The sequence below is a fragment of the Lissotriton helveticus genome, chromosome 4_1 (assembly GCF_964261635.1).
Source record: "Lissotriton helveticus chromosome 4_1, aLisHel1.1, whole genome shotgun sequence".
Taxonomy (NCBI): domain Eukaryota; kingdom Metazoa; phylum Chordata; class Amphibia; order Caudata; family Salamandridae; genus Lissotriton; species Lissotriton helveticus.
Genome location: NC_136063.1, coordinates 971,199,795 through 971,226,214, shown reverse-complemented (window position 1 = coordinate 971,226,214; position 26,420 = coordinate 971,199,795). Strand labels below are relative to the sequence as shown.

The 26,420-nt window shown below is 33.1% G+C and overlaps 11 non-coding genes across 11 annotated transcripts; all 11 read right to left on the bottom strand.

Moving 5' to 3' along the window:
- Positions 1-1,155: 1,155 nt before the first annotated feature.
- On the bottom strand, positions 1,156-1,229 carry TRNAI-AAU (transfer RNA isoleucine (anticodon AAU)). The gene has a single exon. It is a non-coding gene; the product is annotated as a tRNA-Ile (tRNA).
- A 2,962-nt stretch (positions 1,230-4,191) lies between these two features.
- Positions 4,192-4,265, bottom strand: TRNAI-AAU (transfer RNA isoleucine (anticodon AAU)). The gene has a single exon. It is a non-coding gene; the product is annotated as a tRNA-Ile (tRNA).
- Positions 4,266-5,709: 1,444 nt separating this feature from the next.
- Positions 5,710-5,783, bottom strand: TRNAI-AAU (transfer RNA isoleucine (anticodon AAU)). Its single transcript has one exon. It is a non-coding gene; the product is annotated as a tRNA-Ile (tRNA).
- Positions 5,784-7,203: 1,420 nt separating this feature from the next.
- TRNAI-AAU (transfer RNA isoleucine (anticodon AAU)) lies at positions 7,204-7,277 on the bottom strand. The gene has a single exon. It is a non-coding gene; the product is annotated as a tRNA-Ile (tRNA).
- A 1,444-nt stretch (positions 7,278-8,721) lies between these two features.
- On the bottom strand, positions 8,722-8,795 carry TRNAI-AAU (transfer RNA isoleucine (anticodon AAU)). Its single transcript has one exon. It is a non-coding gene; the product is annotated as a tRNA-Ile (tRNA).
- Positions 8,796-9,375: 580 nt separating this feature from the next.
- Positions 9,376-9,449, bottom strand: TRNAI-AAU (transfer RNA isoleucine (anticodon AAU)). The gene has a single exon. It is a non-coding gene; the product is annotated as a tRNA-Ile (tRNA).
- A 2,307-nt stretch (positions 9,450-11,756) lies between these two features.
- Positions 11,757-11,830, bottom strand: TRNAI-AAU (transfer RNA isoleucine (anticodon AAU)). The gene has a single exon. It is a non-coding gene; the product is annotated as a tRNA-Ile (tRNA).
- A 7,708-nt stretch (positions 11,831-19,538) lies between these two features.
- TRNAI-AAU (transfer RNA isoleucine (anticodon AAU)) lies at positions 19,539-19,612 on the bottom strand. Its single transcript has one exon. It is a non-coding gene; the product is annotated as a tRNA-Ile (tRNA).
- Positions 19,613-22,571: 2,959 nt separating this feature from the next.
- On the bottom strand, positions 22,572-22,645 carry TRNAI-AAU (transfer RNA isoleucine (anticodon AAU)). The gene has a single exon. It is a non-coding gene; the product is annotated as a tRNA-Ile (tRNA).
- Positions 22,646-24,089: 1,444 nt separating this feature from the next.
- On the bottom strand, positions 24,090-24,163 carry TRNAI-AAU (transfer RNA isoleucine (anticodon AAU)). Its single transcript has one exon. It is a non-coding gene; the product is annotated as a tRNA-Ile (tRNA).
- A 1,444-nt stretch (positions 24,164-25,607) lies between these two features.
- Positions 25,608-25,681, bottom strand: TRNAI-AAU (transfer RNA isoleucine (anticodon AAU)). Its single transcript has one exon. It is a non-coding gene; the product is annotated as a tRNA-Ile (tRNA).
- Between the last annotated feature and the right edge of the window lie 739 nt (positions 25,682-26,420).

The window sequence follows — 26,420 nt, the reverse complement described above, 5'->3', positions numbered from 1 at the left end:
AGGAAATATAGAGATAAACATGACACAGTAGAAAATACATCTATTTTCAACATTAAAGGAGCATCAAGTATTGGCTTGGAGACTGATTGAAAGTATGTCCTTGGCGTTTTTAACTTCATGCTCTAACAGACTAAACTAATAGAGTCACTAAATATATAGCATACTACTGAAGATGAAGCAGATGATGAAGTCCTACTGATTGTTAATCCGGGATAGTTGGAAAGCTTATATTCAGCTGTTTACATTCATAGTATCTTTATATATTATCAACAAGACTAAACAAAAATGATCTCAATAAATTGCAATAAATAAGAGATTTAGTTACTTGGCGTTAGAACTTAGAACCATTAATGGATATTCCAGGCGCTTTAAGAATAGTAATTAATTCTATAATTATATCTAATGTATTCATCCAATCCTTCAAGCAGCGTTTGATCCAAGGAGATAAACAGTCCAAAATGAGACACAAGAAAAATTCATCTTTTTTCAAAGAATTAAACTTGGCCTGAACAGGGATCGAACCTGTAACCTTGGCGTTATTAGCACCACTCTCTAACCAACTGAGCTAACAGGCCAATTTGCACATCTTCTGGAGGACCAGCACAGGAAGCAGTGCTAATGATAGTTCAACCGGGAGATTTGGAAAGCTTAATTTCAGCTGTTTAATATGAATTAACTTTCATATTATCAACATGAAGAAACTAATATGACTTCAAAAAAATTGCAATACAAAAGAGATTTCCATACTTAGTGTTAGAATTTTGAACCAGTAACGTTTTTTCCACGTGGTTTAGCAATAAATAAATATTCATCACCTATATTCAATTGATTCATCTAATCATTCTATCAGCTTCTGCGCAAAGGAAATATGGAGGTAAACATGATACTGAAGAAAATACATCTATTTTCAACATTAAAGGAGCATCAAGTATTGGCTTGGAGACTGATTGAAATTATGTCCATTGCGTTTTTAACTTCATGCTCTAACAGACTAAACTAATAGGCTCACTAAATATATAGAATACTTTTGAAGAATTAGCAGATGATGAAATGCTACTGATTCCATCCAATCCTTCAAGCAGCGTGTGATTCAAGGAGATAAACAGTCCAAAATGAGACACAAGAAAAATTCATATTACTTCAAACAATTAAACTTGGCCTGTACAGGGATCGAACCTGTGACCTTGGCGTTATTAGCACCACGCTCTAACCATCTGAGCTAACAGGCCATTTTGCACAACTACCTGGAGGTCCAGCAAATGAAGAAGGGCAAATGATAGTTAACCCAGGAGATTTGGAAAGCTTAATTTCAGCAGTTTACCATGAAGTTATTGTTATATATTATCAACATGAAGAAACTAATATGACTTAAAAAAAATTACAATACAAAAGAGATTTTCATACTTAGTGTTAGTACTTAGAACCATTAACGTTTTTTCCATGTGGTTAAGCAATAAATAAATATTCATCACCTATATTGAATTGATTCATCTAATCATTTTATCAGCTTCTCATCAAAGGAAATATAGAGATAAACATGATGCAGTAGAAAATACATCTATTTTCAACATTAAAGGAGCATCAAGTATTAGCTTGGAGACTGATTGAAAGTATGTCCTTCGCATTTTTAACTTCATGCTCTAACAGACTAAACTAATAGAGTCACTAAATATATAGCATACTACTGAAGATGAAGCAGATGATGAAGTCCTACTGATTGTTAATCCGGGATAGTTGGAAAGCTTATATTCAGCTGTTTACATTCATAGTATCTTTATATATTATCAACAAGACTAAACAAAAATGATCTCAATAAATTGCAATAAATAAGAGATTTAGTTACTTGGCGTCAGAACTTAGAACCATTAATAGATATTCCAGGCGCTTTAAGAATAGTAATTAATTCTATAATTATATCAAATGTATTCATCCAATCTTTCAAGCAGCGTTTGATCCAAGGAGATAAACAGTCCAAAATGAGACACAAGAAAAATTCATCTTTTTTCAAAGAGTTAGACTTGGCCTGTACAGGGATCAAACCTGTGACCTTGGCCTTATTAGCACCACGCTCTAACCAACTGAGCTAACAGGCCAATTCGCACATCTTTTGGAGGACCAGCACAGGAAGCAGTGCTAATGATAGTTCAACCGGGAGATTTGGAAAGCTTAATTTCAGCTGTTTAATATGAATTAACTTCCATATTATCAATATGAAGAAACTATTATGACTTCAAAAAAATTGCAATACAAAAGAGATTTCCATACTTAGTGTTAGAATATTGAACCAGTAACATTTTTTCCACGTGGTTTAGCAATAAATAAATATTCATCACCTATATTCAATTGATTCATCTAATCATTCTATCAGCTTCTGCGCAAAGGAAATATGGAGGTAAACATGATACAGAAGAAAATACATCTATTTTCAACATTAAAGGAGCATCAAGTATTGGCTTGGAGACTGATTGAAATTATGTCCATTGCGTTTTTAACTTCATGCTCTAATAGACTAAACTAATAGGCTCACTAAATATATAGAATACTTTTGAAGAATTAGCAGATGATGAAATGCTACTGATTCCATCCAATCCTTCAAGCAGCGTGTGATTCAAGGAGATAAACAGTCCAAAATGAGACACAAGAAAAATTCATATTTGTTCAAACAATTAAACTTGGCCTGTACAGGGATCGAACCTGTGACCTTGGCGTTATTAGCACCACGCTCTAATCATCTGAGCTAACAGGCCATTTTGCACAACTACCTGGAGGTCCAGCAAATGAAGAAGGACAAATTATAGTTAACCCAGGAGATTTGGAAAGCTTAATTTCAGCAGTTTACCATGAAGTTATTGTTATATATTATCAACATGAAGAAACTAATATGACTTAAAAAAAATTACAATACAAAAGAGATTTTCATACTTAGTGTTAGAACTTAGAACCATTAACGTTTTTTCCATGTGGTTAAGCAATAAATAAATATTCATCACCTATATTGAATTGATTCATCTAATCATTTTATCAGCTTCTCCTCAAAGGAAATATAGAGATAAACATGATACAGTAGAAAATACATCTATTTTCAACATTAAAGGAGCATCAAGTATTGGCTTGGAGACTGATTGAAAGTATGTCCTTGGCGTTTTTAATTTCATGCTCTAACAGACTAAACTAATAGAGTCACTAAATATATAGCATACTATTGAAGATGAAGCAGATGATGAAGTCCTACTGATTGTTAATCCGGGATGGTTGGAAAGCTTATATTCAGCTGTTTACATTCATAGTATCTTTATATATTATCAACAAGACTAAACAAAAATGATCTCAATAAATTGCAATAAATAAGAGATTTAGTTACTTGGCGTCAGAACTTAGAACCATTAATAGATATTCCAGGCGCTTTAAGAATAGTAATTAATTCTATAATTATATCAAATGTATTCATCCAATCTTTCAAGCAGCGTTTGATCCAAGGAGATAAACAGTCCAAAATGAGACACAAGAAAAATTCATCTTTTTTCAAAGAGTTAGACTTGGCCTGTACAGGGATCAAACCTGTGACCTTGGCCTTATTAGCACCACGCTCTAACCAACCGAGCTAACAGGCCAATTCGCACATCTTTAGGAGGACCAGCACAGGAAGCAGTGCTAATGATAGTTCAACCGGGAGATTTGGAAAGCTTAATTTCAGCTGTTTAATATGAATTAACTTCCATATTATCAATATGAAGAAACTAATATGACTTCAAAAAAATTGCAATACAAAAGAGATTTCCATACTTAGTGTTAGAATATTGAACCAGTAACATTTTTTCCACGTGGTTTAGCAATAAATAAATATTCATCACCTATATTCAATTGATTCATCTAATCATTCTATCAGCTTCTGCGCAAAGGAAATATGGAGGTAAACATGATACAGAAGAAAATACATCTATTTTCAACATTAAAGGAGCATCAAGTATTGGCTTGGAGACTGATTGAAATTATGTCCATTGCGTTTTTAACTTCATGCTCTAATAGACTAAACTAATAGGCTCACTAAATATATAGAATACTTTTGAAGAATTAGCAGATGATGAAATGCTACTGATTCCATCCAATCCTTCAAGCAGCGTGTGATTCAAGGAGATAAACAGTCCAAAATGAGACACAAGAAAAATTCATATTTGTTCAAACAATTAAACTTGGCCTGTACAGGGATCGAACCTGTGACCTTGGCGTTATTAGCACCACACTCTAACCATCTGAGCTAACAGGCCATTTTGTACAACTACCTGGAGGTCCAGCAAATGAAGAAGGGCAAATTATAGTTAACCCAGGAGATTTGGAAAGCTTAATTTCAGCAGTTTACCATGAAGTTATTGTTATATATTATCAACATGAAGAAACTAATATGACTTAAAAAAAATTACAATACAAAAGAGATTTTCATACTTAGTGTTAGAACTTAGAACCATTAACGTTTTTTCCATGTGGTTAAGCAATAAATAAATATTCATCACCTATATTGAATTGATTCATCTAATCATTTTATCAGCTTCTCCTCAAAGGAAATATAGAGATAAACATGATACAGTAGAAAATACATCTATTTTCAACATTAAAGGAGCATCAAGTATTGGCTTGGAGACTGATTGAAAGTATGTCCTTGGCGTTTTTAATTTCATGCTCTAACAGACTAAACTAATAGAGTCACTAAATATATAGCATACTATTGAAGATGAAGCAGATGATGAAGTCCTACTGATTGTTAATCCGGGATGGTTGGAAAGCTTATATTCAGCTGTTTACATTCATAGTATCTTTATATATTATCAACAAGACTAAACAAAAATGATCTCAATAAATTGCTATAAATAAGAGATTTAGTTACTTGGTGTTAGAACTTAGAACCATTAATAGATATTCCAGGCGCTTTAGGAATAGTAAATAATTCTATAATTATATCAAATGTATTCATCCAGTCCTTCAAGCAGCGTTTGATCCAAGGAGATAAACAGTCCAAAATGAGACACAAGAAAAATTAATCTTTTTTCAAAGAATTAAACTTGGCCTGTACAGGGATTGAACCTGTGACCTTGGCGTTATTAGCACCACGCTCTAACCAACTGAGCTAAAAGGCCAATTTGCACATCTTCTGGAGGACCAGCACAGGAAGCAGTGCTAATGATAGTTCAACCGGGAGATTTGGAAAGCTTAATTTCAGCTGTTTAATATGAATTAACTTTCATATTATCAACATGAAGAAACTAATATGACTTCAAAAAAATTGCAATACAAAAGAGATTTCCATACTTAGTGTTAGAATTTTGAACCACTAACGTTTTTTCCACGTGGTTTAGCAATAAATAAATATTCATCACCTATATTCAATTGATTCATCTAATCATTCTATCAGCTTCTGCGCAAAGGAAATATAGAGGTAAACATGATACAGAAGAAAATACATCTATTTTCAACATTAAAGGAGAATCAAGTATTGGCTTGGAGACTGATTGAAATTATGTCCTTTGCGTTTTTAACTTCATGCTCTAACAGACTAAACTAATAGGCTCACTAAATATATAGAATACTTTTGAAGAATTAGCAGATGATGAAATGCTACTGATTCCATCCAATCCTTCAAGCAGCGTGTGATTCAAGGAGATAAACAGTCCAAAATGAGACACTAGAAAAATGAATCTTTTTTCAAAGAATTAAACTTGGCCTGTACAGGGATCGAACCTGTGACCTTGGCGTTATTAGCACCACGCTTTAACCAACTGAGCTAACAGGCCAATTTGCACATCTTCTGGAGGACCAGCACAGGAAGCAGTGCTAATGATAGTTCAACCGGGAGATTTGGAAAGCTTAATTTCAGCTGTTTAATATGAATTAACTTTCATATTATCAACATGAAGAAACTAATATGACTTCAAAAAAATTGCAATACAAAAGAGATTTACATACTTAGTGTTAGAATTTTGAACCAGTAACGTTTTTTCCACGTGGTTTAGCAATAAATAAATATTCATCACCTATATTCAATTGATTCATCTAATCATTCTGTCAGCTTCTGCGCAAAGGAAATATGGAGGTAAACATGATACAGAAGAAAATACATCTATTTTCAACATTAAAGGAGCATCAAGTATTGGCTTGGAGACTGATTGAAATTATGTCCTTTGCGTTTTTAACTTCATGCTCTAACAGACTAAACTAATAGGCTCACTAAATATATAGAATACTTTTGAAGAATTAGCAGATGATGAAATGCTACTGATTCCATCCAATCCTTCAAGCAGCGTGTGATTCAAGGAGATAAACAGTCCAAAATGAGACACTAGAAAAATGAATCTTTTTTCAAACAATTAAACTTGGCCTGTACAGGGATCGAACCTGTGACCTTGGTGTTAAGCTAACAGGCCATTTTGCACAACTACCTGGAGGTCCAGCAAATGAAGAAGGGCAAATGATAGTTAACCCAGGAGATTTGGAAAGCTTAATTTCAGCAGTTTACCATGAAGTTATTGTTATATATTATCAACATGATGAAACTAATATGACTTAAAAAAAATTACAATACAAAAGAGATTTTCATACTTAGTGTTAGAACTTAGAACCATTAACGTTTTTTCCATGTGGTTAAGCAATAAATAAATATTCATCACCTATATTGAATTGATTCATCTAATCATTTTATCAGCTTCTCCTCAAAGGAAATATAGAGATAAACATGATACAGTAGAAAATACATCTATTTTCAACATTAAAGGAGCATCAAGTATTGGCTTGGAGACTGATTGAAAGTATGTCCTTGGCGTTTTTAATTTCATGCTCTAACAGACTAAACTAATAGAGTCACTAAATATATAGCATACTATTGAAGATGAAGCAGATGATGAAGTCCTACTGATTGTTAATCCGGGATAGTTGGAAAGCTTATATTCAGCTGTTTACATTCATAGTATCTTTATATATTATCAACAAGACTAAACAAAAATGATCTCAATAAATTGCTATAAATAAGAGATTTAGTTACTTGGCGTAAGAACTTAGAACCATTAATAGATATTCCAGGCGCTTTAAGAATAGTAATTAATTCTATAAATATATCAAATGTATTCATCCAATCCTTCAAGCAGCGTTTGATCCAAGGAGATAAAGAGTCCAAAATGAGACACAAGAAATATTCATCTTTTTTCAAAGAATTAAACTTGGCCTGTACAGGGATCGAACCTGTGACCTTGGCGTTATTAGCACCACGCTCTAACCAACTGAGCTAACAGGCCAATTTACACATCTTCTGGAGGACCAGCACAGGAAGCAGTGCTAATGATAGTTCAACCGGGAGATTTGGAAAGCTTAATTTCATCTTTTTAATATGAATTAACTTTCATATTATCAACATGAAGAAACTAATATGACTTCAAAAAAATTGCAATACAAAAGAGATTTCCATACTTAGTGTTAGAATTTTGAACCAGTAACGTTTTTACCACGTGGTTTAGCAATAAATAAATATTCATCACCTATATTCAATTGATTCATCTAATCATTCTGTCAGCTTCTGCGCAAAGGAAATATGGAGGTAAACATGATACAGAAGAAAATACATCTATTTTGAACATTAAAGGAGCATCAAGTATTGGCTTGGAGACTGATTGAAATTATGTCCTTTGCGTTTTTAACTTCATGCTCTAACAGACTAAACTAATAGGCTCACTAAATATATAGAATACTTTTGAAGAATTAGCAGATGATGAAATGCTACTGATTCCATCCAATCCTTCAAGCAGCGTGTGATTCAAGGAGATAAACATTCCAAAATGAGACACAAGAAAAATTCATCTTTGTTCAAACAATTAAACTTGGCCTGTACAGGGATCTAACCTGTGACCTTGGCGTTATTAGCACCACGCTCTAACCATCTGAGCTAACAGGCCATTTTGCACAGCTAGCTGGAGGTCCAGCATATGAAGAAGGGCAAATGATAGTTAACCCAGGAGATTTGGAAAGCTTAATTTCAGCAGTTTACCATGAAGTTATTGTTATATATTATCAACATGAAGAAACTAATATGACTTAAAAAAAATTACAATACAAAAGAGATTTACATACTTAGTGTTAGAACTTAGAACCATTAACGTTTTTTCCATGTGGTTAAGCAATAAATAAATATTCATCACCTACATTGAATTGATTCATCTAATCATTTTATCAGCTTCTCCTCAAAGGAAATATAGAGATAAACATGATACAGTAGAAAATACATCTATTTTCAACATTAAAGGAGCATCAAGTATTGGCTTGGAGACTGATTGAAAGTATGTCCTTGTCGTTTTTAACTTCATGCTCTAACAGACTAAACTAATAGAGTCACTAAATATATAGCATACTATTGAAGATGAAGCAGATGATGAAGTCCTACTGATTGTTAATCCGGGATGGTTGGAAAGCTTATATTCAGCTGTTTACATTCATAGTATCTTTATATATTATCAACAAGACTAAACAAAAATGATCTCAATAAATTGCTATAAATAAGAGATTTAGTTACTTGGTGTTAGAACTTAGAACCATTAATAGATATTCCAGGCGCTTTAAGAATAGTAATTAATTCTATAATTATATCAAATGTATTCATCCAGTCTTTCAAGCAGCGTTTGATCCAAGGAGATAAACAGTCCAAAATGAGACACAAGAAAAATTAATCTTTTTTCAAAGAATTAAACTTGGCCTGTACAGGGATCGAACCTGTGACCTTGGCGTTATTAGCACCACGCTCTAACCAACTGAGCTAAAAGGCCAATTTGCACATCTTCTGGAGGACCAGCACAGGAAGCAGTGCTAATGATAGTTCAACCGGGAGATTTGGAAAGCTTAATTTCAGCTGTTTAATATGAATTAACTTTCATATTATCAACATGAAGAAACTAATATGACTTCAAAAAAATTGCAATACAAAAGAGATTTCCATACTTAGTGTTAGAATTTTGAACCACTAACTTTTTTTCCACGTGGTTTAGCAATAAATAAATATTCATCACCTATATTCAATTGATTCATCTAATCATTCTATCAGCTTCTGCGCAAAGGAAATATAGAGGTAAACATGATACAGAAGAAAATACATCTATTTTCAACATTAAAGGAGAATCAAGTATTGGCTTGGAGACTGATTGAAATTATGTCCTTTGCGTTTTTAACTTCATGCTCTAACAGACTAAACTAATAGGCTCACTAAATATATAGAATACTTTTGAAGAATTAGCAGATGATGAAATGCTACTGATTCCATCCAATCCTTCAAGCAGCGTGTGATTCAAGGAGATAAACAGTCCAAAATGAGACACTAGAAAAATGAATCTTTTTTCAAACAATTAAACTTGGCCTGTACAGGGATCGAACCTGTGACCTTGGCGTTATTAGCACCACGCTCTAACCATCTGAGCTAACAGGCCATTTTGCACAACTACCTGGAGGTCCAGCAAATGAAGAAGGGCAAATGATAGTTAACCCAGGAGATTTGGAAAGCTTAATTTCAGCAGTTTACCATGAAGTTATTGTTATATATTATCAACATGAAGAAACTAATATGACTTAAAAAAATTACAATACAAAAGAGATTTTCATACTTAGTGTTAGAACTTAGAACCATTAACGTTTTTTCCATGTGGTTAAGCAATAAATAAATATTCATCACCTATATTGAATTGATTCATCTAATCATTTTATCAGTTTCTCCTCAAAGGAAATATAGAGATAAACATGACACAGTAGAAAATACATCTATTTTCAACATTAAAGGAGCATCAAGTATTGGCTTGGAGACTGATTGAAAGTATGTCCTTGGCGTTTTTAACTTCATGCTCTAACAGACTAAACTAATAGAGTCACTAAATATATAGCATACTACTGAAGATGAAGCAGATGATGAAGTCCTACTGATTGTTAATCCGGGATAGTTGGAAAGCTTATATTCAGCTGTTTACATTCATAGTATCTTTATATATTATCAACAAGACTAAACAAAAATGATCTCAATAAATTGCAATAAATAAGAGATTTAGTTACTTGGCGTTAGAACTTAGAACCATTAATGGATATTCCAGGCGCTTTAAGAATAGTAATTAATTCTATAATTATATCTAATGTATTCATCCAATCCTTCAAGCAGCGTTTGATCCAAGGAGATAAACAGTCCAAAATGAGACACAAGAAAAATTCATCTTTTTTCAAAGAATTAAACTTGGCCTGAACAGGGATCGAACCTGTAACCTTGGCGTTATTAGCACCACGCTCTAACCAACTGAGCTAACAGGCCAATTTGCACATCTTCTGGAGGACCAGCACAGGAAGAAGGGCAAATGATAGTTAACCCAGGAGATTTGGAAAGCTTAATTTCAGCAGTTTACCATGAAGTTATTGTTATATATTATCAACATGAAGAAACTAATATGACTTAAAAAAAAATTACAATACAAAAGAGATTTTCATACTTAGTGTTAGTACTTAGAACCATTAACGTTTTTTCCATGTGGTTAAGCAATAAATAAATATTCATCACCTATATTGAATTGATTCATCTAATCATTTTATCAGCTTCTCATCAAAGGAAATATAGAGATAAACATGATGCAGTAGAAAATACATCTATTTTCAACATTAAAGGAGCATCAAGTATTAGCTTGGAGACTGATTGAAAGTATGTCCTTCGCATTTTTAACTTCATGCTCTAACAGACTAAACTAATAGAGTCACTAAATATATAGCATACTACTGAAGATGAAGCAGATGATGAAGTCCTACTGATTGTTAATCCGGGATAGTTGGAAAGCTTATATTCAGCTGTTTACATTCATAGTATCTTTATATATTATCAACAAGACTAAACAAAAATGATCTCAATAAATTGCAATAAATAAGAGATTTAGTTACTTGGCGTCAGAACTTAGAACCATTAATAGATATTCCAGGCGCTTTAAGAATAGTAATTAATTCTATAATTATATCAAATGTATTCATCCAATCTTTCAAGCAGCGTTTGATCCAAGGAGATAAACAGTCCAAAATGAGACACAAGAAAAATTCATCTTTTTTCAAAGAGTTAGACTTGGCCTGTACAGGGATCAAACCTGTGACCTTGGCCTTATTAGCACCACGCTCTAACCAACTGAGCTAACAGGCCAATTCGCACATCTTTTGGAGGACCAGCACAGGAAGCAGTGCTAATGATAGTTCAACCGGGAGATTTGGAAAGCTTAATTTCAGCTGTTTAATATGAATTAACTTCCATATTATCAATATGAAGAAACTAATATGACTTCAAAAAAATTGCAATACAAAAGAGATTTCCATACTTAGTGTTAGAATATTGAACCAGTAACATTTTTTCCACGTGGTTTAGCAATAAATAAATATTCATCACCTATATTCAATTGATTCATCTAATCATTCTATCAGCTTCTGCGCAAAGGAAATATGGAGGTAAACATGATACAGAAGAAAATACATCTATTTTCAACATTAAAGGAGCATCAAGTATTGGCTTGGAGACTGATTGAAATTATGTCCATTGCGTTTTTAACTTCATGCTCTAATAGACTAAACTAATAGGCTCACTAAATATATAGAATACTTTTGAAGAATTAGCAGATGATGAAATGCTACTGATTCCATCCAATCCTTCAAGCAGCGTGTGATTCAAGGAGATAAACAGTCCAAAATGAGACACAAGAAAAATTTATATTTGTTCAAACAATTAAACTTGGCCTGTACAGGGATCGAACCTGTGACCTTGGCGTTATTAGCACCACGCTCTAACCATCTGAGCTAACAGGCCATTTTGCACAACTACCTGGAGGTCAAGCATATGAAGAAGGGCAAATGATAGTTAACCAAGGAGATTTGGAAAGCTTAATTTCAGCAGTTTACCATGAAGTTATTGTTATATATTATCAACATGAAGAAACTAATATGACTTAAAAAAAATTACAATACAAAAGAGATTTTCATACTTAGTGTTAGAACTTACAACCATTAACGTTTTTTCCATGTGGTTAAGCAATGAATAAATATTCATCACCTATATTGAATTGATTCATCTAATCATTTTATCAGCTTCTCCTCATAGGAAATATAGAGGAAAACATGATACAGTAGAAAATACATCTATTTTCAACATTAAAGGAGCATCAAGTATTGGCTTGGAGACTGTTTGAAAGTATGTCCTTGGCGTTTTTAACTTCATGCTCTAACAGACTAAACTAATAGTCTCACTACATATATAGCATACTATTGAAGATGAAGCAGATGATGAAGTCCTACTGATTGTTAATCCGGGATAGTTGGAAAGCTTATATTCAGCTGTTTACATTCATAGTATCTTTATATATTATCAACGAGACTAAACAAAAATTATCTCAATAAATTGCAATAAATAGGAGATTTAGTTACTTGGCGTTAGAACTTAGAACCATTAATAGATATTCCAGGTGCCTTAAGAATAGTAATTAATTCTATAATTATATCAAATGTATTTATCCAATCCTTCAAGCAGCGTTTGATCCAAGGAGATAAACAGTCCAAAATGAGACACAAGAAAAATTCCTCTTTTTTCAAACAATTAAACTTGGCCTGTACAGGGATCGAACCGGTGACCTTGGCGTTATTAGCACCATGCTCTACCCAAATGAGATAACAGGCCAATTTGCACATCTTCTGGAGGACCAGCTCAGGAAGCAGTGCTAATGATAGTTCAACTGGGAGATTTGGAAAGCTTAATTTCAGCTGTTTAATATGAATTAAGTTTTATATTATCAACATGAAGAAACTAATATGACTTCAAAAAAATTGCAATACAAAAGAGATTTCCATACTTAGTATTAGAATTTTGAACCAGTAACGTTTTTTCACGTGGTTTAGCAATAAATAAATATTCATCACCTATATTCAATTGATTCATCTAATCATTCTATCAGCTTCTCAACAAAGGAAATATAGAGGTAAACATGATACAGAAGAAAATACATCTATTTTCAACATTAAAGGAGCATCAAGTATTGGCTTGGAGACTGATTGAAAGTATGTCCTTTGTGTTTTTAACTTCATGCTCTAACAGACTAAACTAATAGGCTCACTAGATATATAGCATACTTTTGGAGAATTAGCAGATGATGAAATGCTACTGATTCCATCCAATCCTTCAAGCAACGTGTGATCCAAGGAGATAAACAGTCCAAAATGAGACACTAGAAAAATTCATCTTTTTTAAAACAATTAAACTTGGCCTGTACAGGGATCGAACCTGTGACCTTGGCGTTATTAGCACCACACTCTAACCATCTGAGCTAACAAGCCATCTTGCACAATTTCCTGGAAGTCCAGCATATGAAGAAGGGCAAATGATAGTTAACCAAGGAGATTGGGAAAGCTTAATTTCAGCAGTTTACCATGAAGTTATAGTTATATATCATCAACATGAAGAAACCAATATGACTTAAAAAAAACTTACAATACAAAAGAGATTTTCATACTTAGTGTTACAACTTGGAACCATTAACGTTTTTTCCATGTGGTTACGTAATAAATAAATATTTATCACCTATATTGAATTGATTCATCTAATCATTTTATCAGCTTCTCCTCAAAGGAAACATAGAGATAAACATGATACAGTAGAAAATACATCTATTTTCAACATTAAAGGAGCATCAAGTATTGGCTTGGAGACTGATTGAAAGTATGTCCTTGGCGTTTTTAACTTCATGCTCTAACAGACTAAACTAATAGTCTCACTAAATATATAGCATACTATTGAAGATGAAGCAGATGATGAAGTCCTACTGATTGTGAATCCGGGATAGTTGGAAAGCTTATATTCAGCTGTTTACATTCATAGTATTTTATATATTATCAACAAGACTAAACAAAAATGATCTCAATAAATTGCAATAAATAAGAGATTTAGTTACTTGGCGTTAGAACTTAGAACCATTATTAGATATTCCAGGCGCTTTAAGAATAGTAATTAATTCTACAATTATATCAAATGTATTCATCCAATCCTTCAAGCAGCGTTTGATCCAAGGAGATAAACAGTCCAAAATGTGACACATGAAAAATTCATCTTTTTTCAAACAATTAAACTTGGCCTGTACAGGGATCGAACCTGTGATATTGGCGTTATTAGCACCACGCTCTAATCAACTGAGCTAACAGGCCAATTTGAACATCTTCTGGAAGACCAGCACAGGAAGCAGTGCTAATGATAGTTCAACTGGGAGATTTGGAAAGCTTAATTTCAGCTGTTTAATATGAATTAAGTTTCATATTATCAACATGAAGAAACTAATATGACTTTAAAAAAATTGCAATACAATAGAGATTTCCATACTTAGTGTTAGAATTTTGAACCAGTAATGTTTTTTCCACGTGGTTTAGCAATAAATAAATATTCATCACCTATATTCAATTGATTCATCTAATCATTCTTTCAGCTTCTGTGCAAAGGAAATATAGAGGTAAACATGATTCAGAAGAAAATACATCTATTTTCAACATTAAAGGAGCATCAAGTATTGGCTTGGATACTGATTGAAAGTGTGTCCTTTGCGTTTTTAACTTCATGCTCTAACAGACTAAACTAATAGGCTCACTAAATATATAGCATACTTTTGAAGAATTAGCAGATGATGAAATGCTACTGATTCCATCCAATCCTTCAAGCAGCGTGTGATACAAGGAGATAAACAGTCCAAAATGAGACACTAGAAAAATTCATTTATTTTCAAACAATTAAACTTGGCCTGTACAGGGATCAAACCTGTGACCTTGGCGTTATTAGCACCACGCTCTAACCATCTGAGCTAACAGGCCATTTTGCACAACTTCCTGGAGGTCCAGCATATGAAGAAGGGCAAATGATAGTTAACCCAGGAGATTTGGAAAGCTTAATTTTAGCAGTTTACCATGAAGTTATAGTTATATATCATCAACATGAAGAAACCAATATGACTTAAAAAAAACTTACAATACAAAAGAGATTTTCATACTTAGTGTTAGAACTTAGAACCATTAACGTTTTTTCCATGTGGTTAAGCAATAATTATATATTCATCACCTATATTGAATTGATTCATCTAATCATTTTATCAGCTTCTCCTCAAAGGAAATATAGAGATAAACATGATACAGTAGAAAATACATCTATTTTCAACATTAAAGGAGCATCAAGTATTGGCTTGGAGACTGATTGAAAGTATGTCCTTGGCGTTTTTAACTTCATGCTCTAACAGACTAAACTAATAGAGTCACTAAATATATAGCATACTATTGAAGATGAAGCAGATGATGAAGTCCTACTGATTGTTAATCCGGGATAGTTGGAAAGCTTATATTCAGCTGTTTACATTCATAGTATCTTTATATATTATCAACAAGACTAAACAAAAATGATCTCAATAAATTGCAATAAATAAGAGATTTAGTTACTTGGCGTTAGAACTTAGAACCATTAATAGATATTCCAGGCGCTTTAAGAATAGTAATTAATTCTATAATTATATCAAATGTATTCATCCAATCCTTCAAGCAGCGTTTTATCCAAGGAGATAAACAGTCCAAAATGAGACACAAGAAACATTCATCTTTTTTCAAAAAATTAAACTAGGCCTGTACAGTGATCGAACCTGTGACCTTGGCGTTATTAGCACCACGCTCTAACCAACGGAGCTAACAGGCCAAATTTCACATCTTCCGGAGGACCAGCACAGGAACCAGTGCTAATGATAGTTCAACCGGGAGATTTGGAAAGCTTAATTTCAGCTGTTTAATATGAATTAACTTTCATATTATCAACATGAAGAAACTGATATGACTTCAAAAAAATTGCAATACAAAAGAGATTTCCATACTTAGTGTTAGAATTTTGAACCAGTAACGTTTTTTCCACGTGGTTTAGCAATAAATAAATATTCATCACCTATATTCAATTGATTCATCTAATCATTCTATCAGCTTCTGCGCAAAGGAAATATAGAGGTAAACATGATACAGAAGAAAATACATCTATTTTCAACATTAAAGGAGCATCACGTATTGGCTTGGAGACTGATTGAAATTATGTCCTTTCCGTTTTTAACTTCATGCTCTAACAGACTAAACTAATAGGCTCACTAAATATATAGAATACTTTTGAAGAATTAGCAGATGATGAAATGCTACTGATTCCATCCAATCCTTCAAGCAGCGTGTGATTCAAGGAGATAAACAGTCCAAAATGAGACACAAGAAAAATTCATCTTTGTTCAAACAATTAAACTTGGCCTGTCCAGGGAGCGAACCTGTGCCCTGGGCGTTATTAGCACCACGCTCTAACCATCTCAGCTAACAGGCCATTTTGCGTAACTACCTTGAGGTCCAGCATATGAAGAAGGGCAAATGATAGTTAACCCAGGAGATTTGGAAAGCTTAATTTCAGCAGTTTACCATGAAGTTATTGTTATATATTATCAACATGAAGAAACTAATATGACTTAAAAAAATTACAATACAAAAGAGATGTTCATACTTAGTGTTAGAACTTAGAACCATTACCGTTTTTTCCATGTGGTTAAGCAATAAATAAATAGTCATCACCTATATTGAATTGACTCATCTAATCATTTTATCAGCTTCTCCTCAAAGGAAATATAGAGATAAACATGATACAGTAGAAAATACATCTATTTTCAACATTAAAGGTGCATCAAGTATTGGCTTGGAGACTGATTGAAAGTATGTCCTTGGCGTTTTTAACTTCATGCTCTAACAGACTAAACTAATAGTCTCAGTAAATATATAGTATACTATTGAAGATGAAGCAGATGATGAAGTCCTACTGATTGTTAATCCGGGATAGTTGGAAAGCTTATATTCAGCTGTTTACATTCATAGTATCTTTATATATTATCAACAAGACTAAACAAAAATGATCTCAATAAATTGCAATAAATAAGAGATTTAGTTACTTGGCGTTAGAACTTAGAACCATTAATAGATATTCCAGGCGCTTTAAGAATAGTAATTAATTCTATAATTATATCAAATGTATTCATCCAATCCTTCAAGCAGCATTTGATCCAAGGAGATAAACAGTCCAAAATGAGACACAAGAAAAATTCATCTTTTTTCAAAGAATTAAACTTGGCCTGTACAGGGATCGAACCTGTGACCTTGGAGTTATTAGCACCACGCTCTAACCAACTGAGTTAACAAGCCAATTTGCCATCTTCTGGAGGACCGGCACAGGAAGCAGTGCTAATGATAGTTCAACCGGGAGATTTGGAAAGCTTAATTTCCGCTGTTTAATATGAATTAACTTTCATATTATCAACATGAAGAAACTAATATGACTTCAAAAAAATTGCAATACAAAAGAGATTTCCATACTTAGTGTTAGAATTTTGAACCAGTAACGTTTTTTCCATGTGGTTTAGCAATAAATAAATATTCATCACCTATATTCAATTGATTCATCTAATCATTCTATCAGCTTCTGCGCAAAGGAAATATTGAGGTAAACATGATACAGAAGAAAATACATCTATTTTCAACATTAAAGGAGCATAAAGTATTGGCTTGGAGACTGATTGAAATTATGTCCTTGGCGTTTTTAACTTCATGCTCTAACAGACTAAACTAATAGTCTCACTAAATATATAGTATACTATTAAAGATGAAGCAGATGATGAAGTCCTACTGATTGTTAATCCGGGATAGTTGGAAAGCTTATATTCAGCTGTTTACATTCATAGTATCTTTATATATTATCAACAAGACTAAACAAAAAAGATCTCAATAAATTGCAATAAATAAGAGATTTAGTTCCTTGGCGTTAGAACTTAGAACCAATAATAGATATTCCAGGCGCTTTAAGAATAGTAATTAATTCTATAATTATATCAAATGTATTCGTCCAATCCTTCAAGCAGCGTTTGATCCAAGGAGATAAACAGTCCAAAATGAGACACAAGAAAAATTCATCTTTTTTCAAAGAATTAAACTTGGCCTGTACAGTGATCAAACCTGTGACCTTGGCGTTATTAGCACCACGCTCTATCCAACTGAGCTAACAGGCCACATTTCACATCTTCTTCAGGACCAGCACAGGAAGCAGTGCTAATGATAGTTCAACCAGGAGATTTGGAAAGCTTAATTTCAGCTGTTTAATATGAATTAACTTTCATATTATCAACATGAAGAAACTAATATGACTTCAAAAAAATTGCAATACAAAAGAGATTTCCATACTTAGTGTTAGAATTTTGAACCAGTAACGTTTTTTGCACGTGGTTTAGCAGTAAATAAAAATTCATCACCTATATTCAATTGATTCATCTAATCATTCTATCAGCTTCTGCGCAAAGGAAATATAGAGGTAAACATGATACAGAAGAAAATACATCTATTTTCAACATTAAAGGATAATCAAGTATTGGCTTGGAGACTGATTGAAATGATGTCCTTTGCGTTTTTAACTTCATGCTCTAACAGACTAAACTAATAGGCTCACTAAATATATAGAATACTTTTGAAGAATTAGCAGATGATGAAATGCTACTGATTCCATCCAATCCTTCAAGCAGCGTGTGATTCAAGGAGTTAAACAGTCCAAAATGAGACACATGAAAAATTCATCTTTGTTCAAACAATTAAACTTGGCCTGTACAGGGATTGAACCTGTGACCTTGGTGTTATTAGCACCACGCTCTAACAGGCCATTTTGCACAGCTACCTGGAGGTCCCGCAAATGAAGAAGGGCAAATGATAGTTAACCCAGGAGATTTGGAAAGCTTAATTTCAGCAGTTTACCATGAAGTTATTGTTATATATTATCAACATGAAGAAACTAATATGACTTAAAAAAAATTACAATACAAAAGAGATTTTCATACTTAGTGTTAGAACTTAGAACCATTAACGTTTTTCCATGTGGTTAAGAAATAAATAAATATTCATCACCTATATTGAATTGATTCATCTAATCATTTCATCAGCTTCTCCTCAAAGGAAATATAGAGATAAAGATGATACAGTAGAAAATACATCTATTTTCATCATTAAAGGAGCATCAAGTATTGGCTTGGAGACTGATTGAAAGTATGTCCTTGGCGTTTTTAACTTCATGCTCTAACAGACTAAACTAATAGAGTCACTAAATATATAGCATACTATTGAAGATGAAGCAGATGATGAAGTCCTACTGATTGTTAATCCGGGATAGTTGGAAAGCTTATATTCAGCTGTTTACATTCATAGTATCTTTATATATTATCAACAAGACTAAACAAAAATGATCTCAATAAATTGCAATAAATAAGAGATTTAGTTACTTGGCGTTAGAACTTAGAACCATTAATAGATATTCCAGGCGCTTTAAGAATAGTAATTAATTCTATATTTTTATCAAATGTATTCATCCAGTCCTTCAAGCAGCGTTTGATCCAAGGAGATAAACAGTCCAAAATGAGACACAAGAAAAATTCATCTTTTTTTCAAAGAATTAAACTTGGCCTGTACAGGGATCGAACCTGTGACCTTGGTGTTATTAGCACCACGCTCTAACCAACTGAGCTAACAGGCCAATTTGCACATCTTCTGGAGGACCAGCACAGGAAGCAGTGCTAATGATAGTTCAACCGGGAGATTTGGAAAGCTTAATTTCAGCTGTTTAATATGAATTAACTTTCATATTATCAACATGAAGAAACTAATATGACTTCAAAAAAATTGCAATACAAAAGAGATTTCCATACTCAGTGTTAGAATTTTGAACCAGTAACGTTTTTTCCACGTGGTTTCGCAATAAATAAATATTCATCACCTATATTCATTTGATTCATCTAATCATTCTATCAGCTTCTGCGCAAAGGAAATATAGAGGTAAACATGATACAGAAGAAAATACATCTATTTTCAACATTAAAGGAGCATCAAGTATTGGCTTGGAGACTGGTTGAAATTATGTCCTTTGCGTTTTTTACTTCATGCTCTAACAGACTAAACTAATAGGCTCACTAAATATATAGAATACTTTAGAAGAATTAGCAGATGATGAAAGCTACTGATTCCATCCAATCCTTCAAGCAGGTGTGATTCAAGGAGATAAACAGTCCAAAATGAGACACAAGAAAAATTCATCTTTGTTCAAACAATTAAACTTGGCCTGTACAAGGATCAAACCTGTGACCTCGGCGTTATTAGCACCACGCTCTAACCATCTGAGCTAACAGGCCATTTTGCACATCTACCTGGAGGTCCAGCATATGAAGAAGGGTAAATGATAGTTAACCCAGGAGATTTGGAAAGCTTAATTTCAGCAGTTTACCATGAAGTTATTGTTATATATTATCAACATGAAGAAACTAATATGACTTAAAAAAAATTACAATACAAAAGAGATTTTCATACTTAGTGTTAGAACTTAGAACCATTAACGTTTTTTCCATGTGGTTAAGCAATAAATAAATATTCATCACCTATATTCAATTGATTCATCTAATCATTTTATCAGCTTCTCCTCAAAGGAAATATAGAGATAAACATGATACAGTAGAAAATACATCTATTTTCAACATTAAAGGTGCATCAAGTATTGTCTTGGAGACTGATTGAAAGTATGTCCTTGGCGTTTTTAACTTCATGCTCTAACAGACTAAACTAATAGTCTCACTAAATATATAGCATACTATTGAAGATGAAGCAGATGATGAAGTCCTACTGATTGTTAATCCGGGATAGTTGGAAAGCTTATATTCAGCTGTTTACATTCATAGTATCTTTATATATTATCAACAAGACTAAACAAAAATGATCTCAATAAATTGCAATAAATAAGAGATTTAGTTACTTGGTGTTAGAACTTAGAACCATTAATAGATATTCCGGGCGCTTTAAGAATAGTAATTAATTCTATAATTATATCAAATGTATTCATCCAATCCTTTAAGCAGCGTTTGATCCAAGGAGATAAACAGTCCAAAATGAGACACAAGAAAAATTCATCTTTTTTCAAAGAATTGAACTTGGCCTGTACAGTGATCGAACCTGTGACCTTGGCGTTATTAGCACCACGCTTTAACTAACTGAGCTAACAGGCCAATTTACACATCTTTTGGAGGAACAGCACAGGAAGCAGTGCTAATGATAGTTCAACCGGGAGATTTGGAAAGCTTAATTTCAGCTGTTTAATATGAATTAACTTTCATATTATCAACATGAAGAAACTAATATGACTTCAAAAAAATTGCAATACAAAAGAGATTTCCATACTTAGTGTTAGAATTTTGAACCAGTAACGTTTTTGCCACGTGGTTTAGCAATAAATAAATATTCATCACCTATATTCAATTGATTCATCTAATCATTCTATCAGCTTCTGCGCAAAGGAAATATGGAGGTAAACATGATACAGAAGAAAATACATCTATTTTCAACATTAAAGGAGCATCAAGTATTGGCTTGGAGACTGATTGAAATTATGTCCTTTGCGTTTTTAACTTCATGCTCTAACAGACTAAACTAATAGGCTCACTAAATATATAGAATACTTTTGAAGAATTAGCAGATGATGAAATGCTACTGATTCCATCCAATCCTTCAAGCAGCGTGTGATTCAAGGAGATAAACAGTCCAAAATGAGACACAAGAAAAATTCATCTTTGTTCAAACAATTAAACTTGGCCTGTACAGGGATCGAACCTGTGACCTTGGCGTTATTAGCACCACGCTCTAACCATCTGACCTAACAGGCCATTTTGCACAACTACCTGGAGGTCCAGCAAATGAAGAAGGGCAAATGATAGTTAACCCAGGAGATTTGGAAAGCTTAATTTCAGCAGTTTACCATGAAGTTATTGTTATATATTATCAACATGAAGAAACTAATATGACTTAAAAAAAATACAATACAAAAGAGATTTTCATACTTAGTGTTAGAACTTAGAACCATTAACGTTTTTTCCATGTGGTTAAGCAATAAATAAATATTCATCACCTATATTGAATTGATTCATCTAATCATTTTATCAGCTTCTCCTCAAAGGAAATATAGAGATAAACATGATACAGTAGAAAATACATCTATTTTCAACATTAAAGGAGCATCAAGTATTGGCTTGGAGACTGATTGAAAGTATGTCCTTGGCGTTTTTAACTTCATGCTCTAACAGACTAAACTAATAGAGTCACTAAATATATAGCATACTACTGAAGATGAAGCAGATGATGAAGTCCTACTGATTGTTAATCCGGGATAGTTGGAAAGCTTATATTCAGCTGTTTACATTCATAGTATCTTTATATATTATCAACAAGACTAAACAAAAATGATCTCAATAAATTGCAATAAATAAGAGATTTAGTTACTTGGCGTTAGAACTTAGAACCATTAATAGATATTCCAGGCGCTTTAAGAATAGTAATTAATTCTATAATTATATCAAATGTATTCATCCAATCCTTCAAGCAGCATTTGATCCAAGGAGATAAACTGTCCAAAATGAGACACAAGAAAAATTCATCTTTTTTCAAAGAATTAAACTTGGCTTGTACAGGGATCGAACCTGTGACCTTGGCGTTATTAGCACCACGCTCTAACCAACTGAGCTAACAGGCCAATTTGCACATCTTCTGGAGGACCAGCACAGGAAGCAGTGCTAATGATAGTTCAACCGGGAGATTTGGAAAGCTTAATTTCAGCTGTTTAATATGAATTAACTTTCATATTATCAACATGAAGAAACTAATATGACTTCAAAAAAATTGCAATACAAAAGAGATTTCCATACTTAGTGTTAGAATTTTGAACCAGTAACGTTTTTTCCACGTGGTTTAGCAATAAATAAATATTCATCACCTATATTCAATTGATTCATCTAATCATTCTATCAGCTTCTGCGCAAAGGAAATATGGATGTAAACATGATACAGAAGAAAATACATCTATTTTCAACATTAAAGGAGCATCAAGTATTGGCTTGGAGACTGATTGAAATTATGTCCTTTGCGTTTTTAACTTCATGCTCTAACAGACTAAACTAATAGGCTCACTAAATATATAGAATACTTTTGAAGAATTAGCAGATGATGAAATGCTACTGATTCCATCCAATCCTTCAAGCAGCGTGTGATTCAAGGAGATAAACCGTCCAAAAAGAGACACAAGAAAAATTCATCTTTGTTCAAACAATTAAACTTGGCCTGTACAGGGATCGAACCTGTGACCTTGGCGTTATTAGCACCACGCTCTAACCATCTCAGCTAACAGGCCATTTTGCACAATTACCTGGAGGTCCAGCAAATGAAGAAGGGCAAATGATAGTTAACCCAGGAGATTTGGAAAGCTTAATTTCAGCAGTTTACCATGAAGTTATTGTTATATATTATCAACATGAAGAAACTAATATGACTTAAAAAAAATTACAATACAAAAGAGATTTTCATACTTAGTGTTAGAACTTAGAACCATTAACGTTTTTTCCATGTGGTTAAGCAATAAATAAATATTCATCACCTATATTGAATTGATTCATCTAATCATTTTATCAGCTTCTCCTCAAAGGAAATATAGAGATAAACATGATACAGTAGAAAATACATCTATTTTCAACATTAAAGGAGCATCAAGTATTGGCTTGGAGACTGATTGAAAGTATGTCCTTGGCGTTTTTAATTTCATGCTCTAACAGACTAAACTAATAGAGTCACTAAATATATAGCATACTATTGAAGATGAAGCAGATGATGAAGTCGTACTGATTGTTAATCCGGGATAGTTGGAAAGCTTATATTCAGCTGTTTACATTCATAGTATCTTTATATATTATCAACAAGACTAAACAAAAATGATCTCAATAAATTGCTATAAATAAGAGATTTAGTTACTTGGCGTTGGTACTTAGAACCATTAATAGATATTCCAGGCGCTTTAAGAATAGTAATTAATTCTATAAATATATCAAATGTATTCATCCAATCCTTCAAGCAGCGTTTGATCCAAGGAGATAAAGAGTCCAAAATGAGACACAAGAAATATTCATCTTTTTTCAAAGAATTAAACTTGGCCTGTACAGGGATCGAACCTGTGACCTTGGCGTTATTAGCACCACGCTCTAACCAACTGAGCTAACAGGCCAATTTACACATCTTCTGGAGGACCAGCACAGAAAGCAGTGCTAATGATAGTTCAACCGGGAGATTTGGAAAGCTTAATTTCAGCTGTTTAATATGAATAAACTTTCATATTATCAACATGAAGAAACTAATATGACTTCAAAAAAATTGCAATACAAAAGAGATTTCCATTCTTAGTGTTAGAATTTTGAACCAGTAACGCTTTTTCCACGTGGTTTAGCAATAAATAAATATTCATCACCTATATTCAATTGATTCATCTAATCATTCTGTCAGCTTCTGCGCAAAGGAAATATGGAGGTAAACATGATACAGAAGAAAATACATCTATTTTCAACATTAAAGGAGCATCAAGTATTGGCTTGGAGACTGATTGAAATTATGTCCTTTGCGTTTTTAACTTCATGCTCTAACAGACTAAACTAATAGGCTCACTAAATATATAGAATACTTTTGAAGAATTAGCAGATGATGAAATGCTACTGATTCCATCCAATCCTTCAAGCAGCGTGTGATTCAAGGAGATAAACAGTCCAAAATGAGACACAAGAAAAATTCATCTTTGTTCAAACAATTAAACTTGGCCTGTACAGGGATCTAACCTGTGACCTTGGCGTTATTAGCACCACGCTCTAACCATCTGAGCTAACAGGCCATTTTGCACAGCTAGCTGGAGGTCCAGCATATGAAGAAGGGCAAATGATAGTTAACCCAGGAGATTTGGAAAGCTTAATTTCAGCAGTTTACCATGAAGTTATTGTTATATATTATCAACATGAAGAAACTAATATGACTTAAAAAAAATTACAATACAAAAGAGATTTACATACTTAGTGTTAGAACTTAGAACCATTAACGTTTTTTCCATGTGGTTAAGCAATAAATAAATATTCATCACCTATATTGAATTGATTCATCTAATCATTTTATCAGCTTCTCCTCAAAGGAAATATAGAGATAAACATGATACAGTAGAAAATACATCTATTTTCAACATTAAAGGAGCATCAAGTATTGGCTTGGAGACTGATTGAAAGTATGTCCTTGGCGTTTTTAACTTCATGCTCTAACAGACTAAACTAATAGAGTCACTAAATATATAGCATACTACTGAAGATGAAGCAGATGATGAAGTCCTACTGATTGTTAATCCGGGATAGTTGGAAAGCTTATATTCAGCTGTTTACATTCATAGTATCTTTATATATTATCAACAAGACTAAACAAAAATGATCTCAATAAATTGCAATAAATAAGAGATTTAGTTACTTGGCGTTAGAACTTAGAACCATTAATAGATATTCCAGGCGCTTTAAGAATAGTAATTAATTCTATAATTATATCAAATGTATTCATCCAATCCTTCAAGCAGCATTTGATCCAAGGAGATAAACAGTCCAAAATGAGACACAAGAAAAATTCATCTTTTTTCAAAGAATTAAACTTGGCTTGTACAGGGATCGAACCTGTGACCTTGGCGTTATTAGCACCACGCTCTAACCAACTGAGCTAACAGGCCAATTTGCACATCTTCTGGAGGACCAGCACAGGAAGCAGTGCTAATGATAGTTCAACCGGGAGATTTGGAAAGCTTAATTTCAGCTGTTTAATATGAATTCACTTTCATATTATCAACATGAAGAAACTAATATGACTTCAAAAAAATTGCAATACAAAAGAGATTTCCATACTTAGTGTTAGAATTTTGAACCAGTAACGTTTTTTCCACGTGGTTTAGCAATAAATAAATATTCATCACCTATATTCAATTGATTCATCTAATCATTCTATCAGCTTCTGCGCAAAGGAAATATGGATGTAAACATGATACAGAAGAAAATACATCTATTTTCAACATTAAAGGAGCATCAAGTATTGGCTTGGAGACTGATTGAAATTATGTCCTTTGCGTTTTTAACTTCATGCTCTAACAGACTAAACTAATAGGCTCACTAAATATATAGAATACTTTTGAAGAATTAGCAGATGATGAAATGCTACTGATTCCATCCAATCCTTCAAGCAGCGTGTGATTCAAGGAGATAAACAGTCCAAAATGAGACACAAGAAAAATTCATCTTTGTTCAAACAATTAAACTTGGCCTGTACAGGGATCGAACCTGTGACCTTGGCGTTATTAGCACCACGCTCTAACCATCTCAGCTAACAGGCCATTTTGCACAATTACCTGGAGGTCCAGCAAATGAAGAAGGGCAAATGATAGTTAACCCAGGAGATTTGGAAAGCTTAATTTCAGC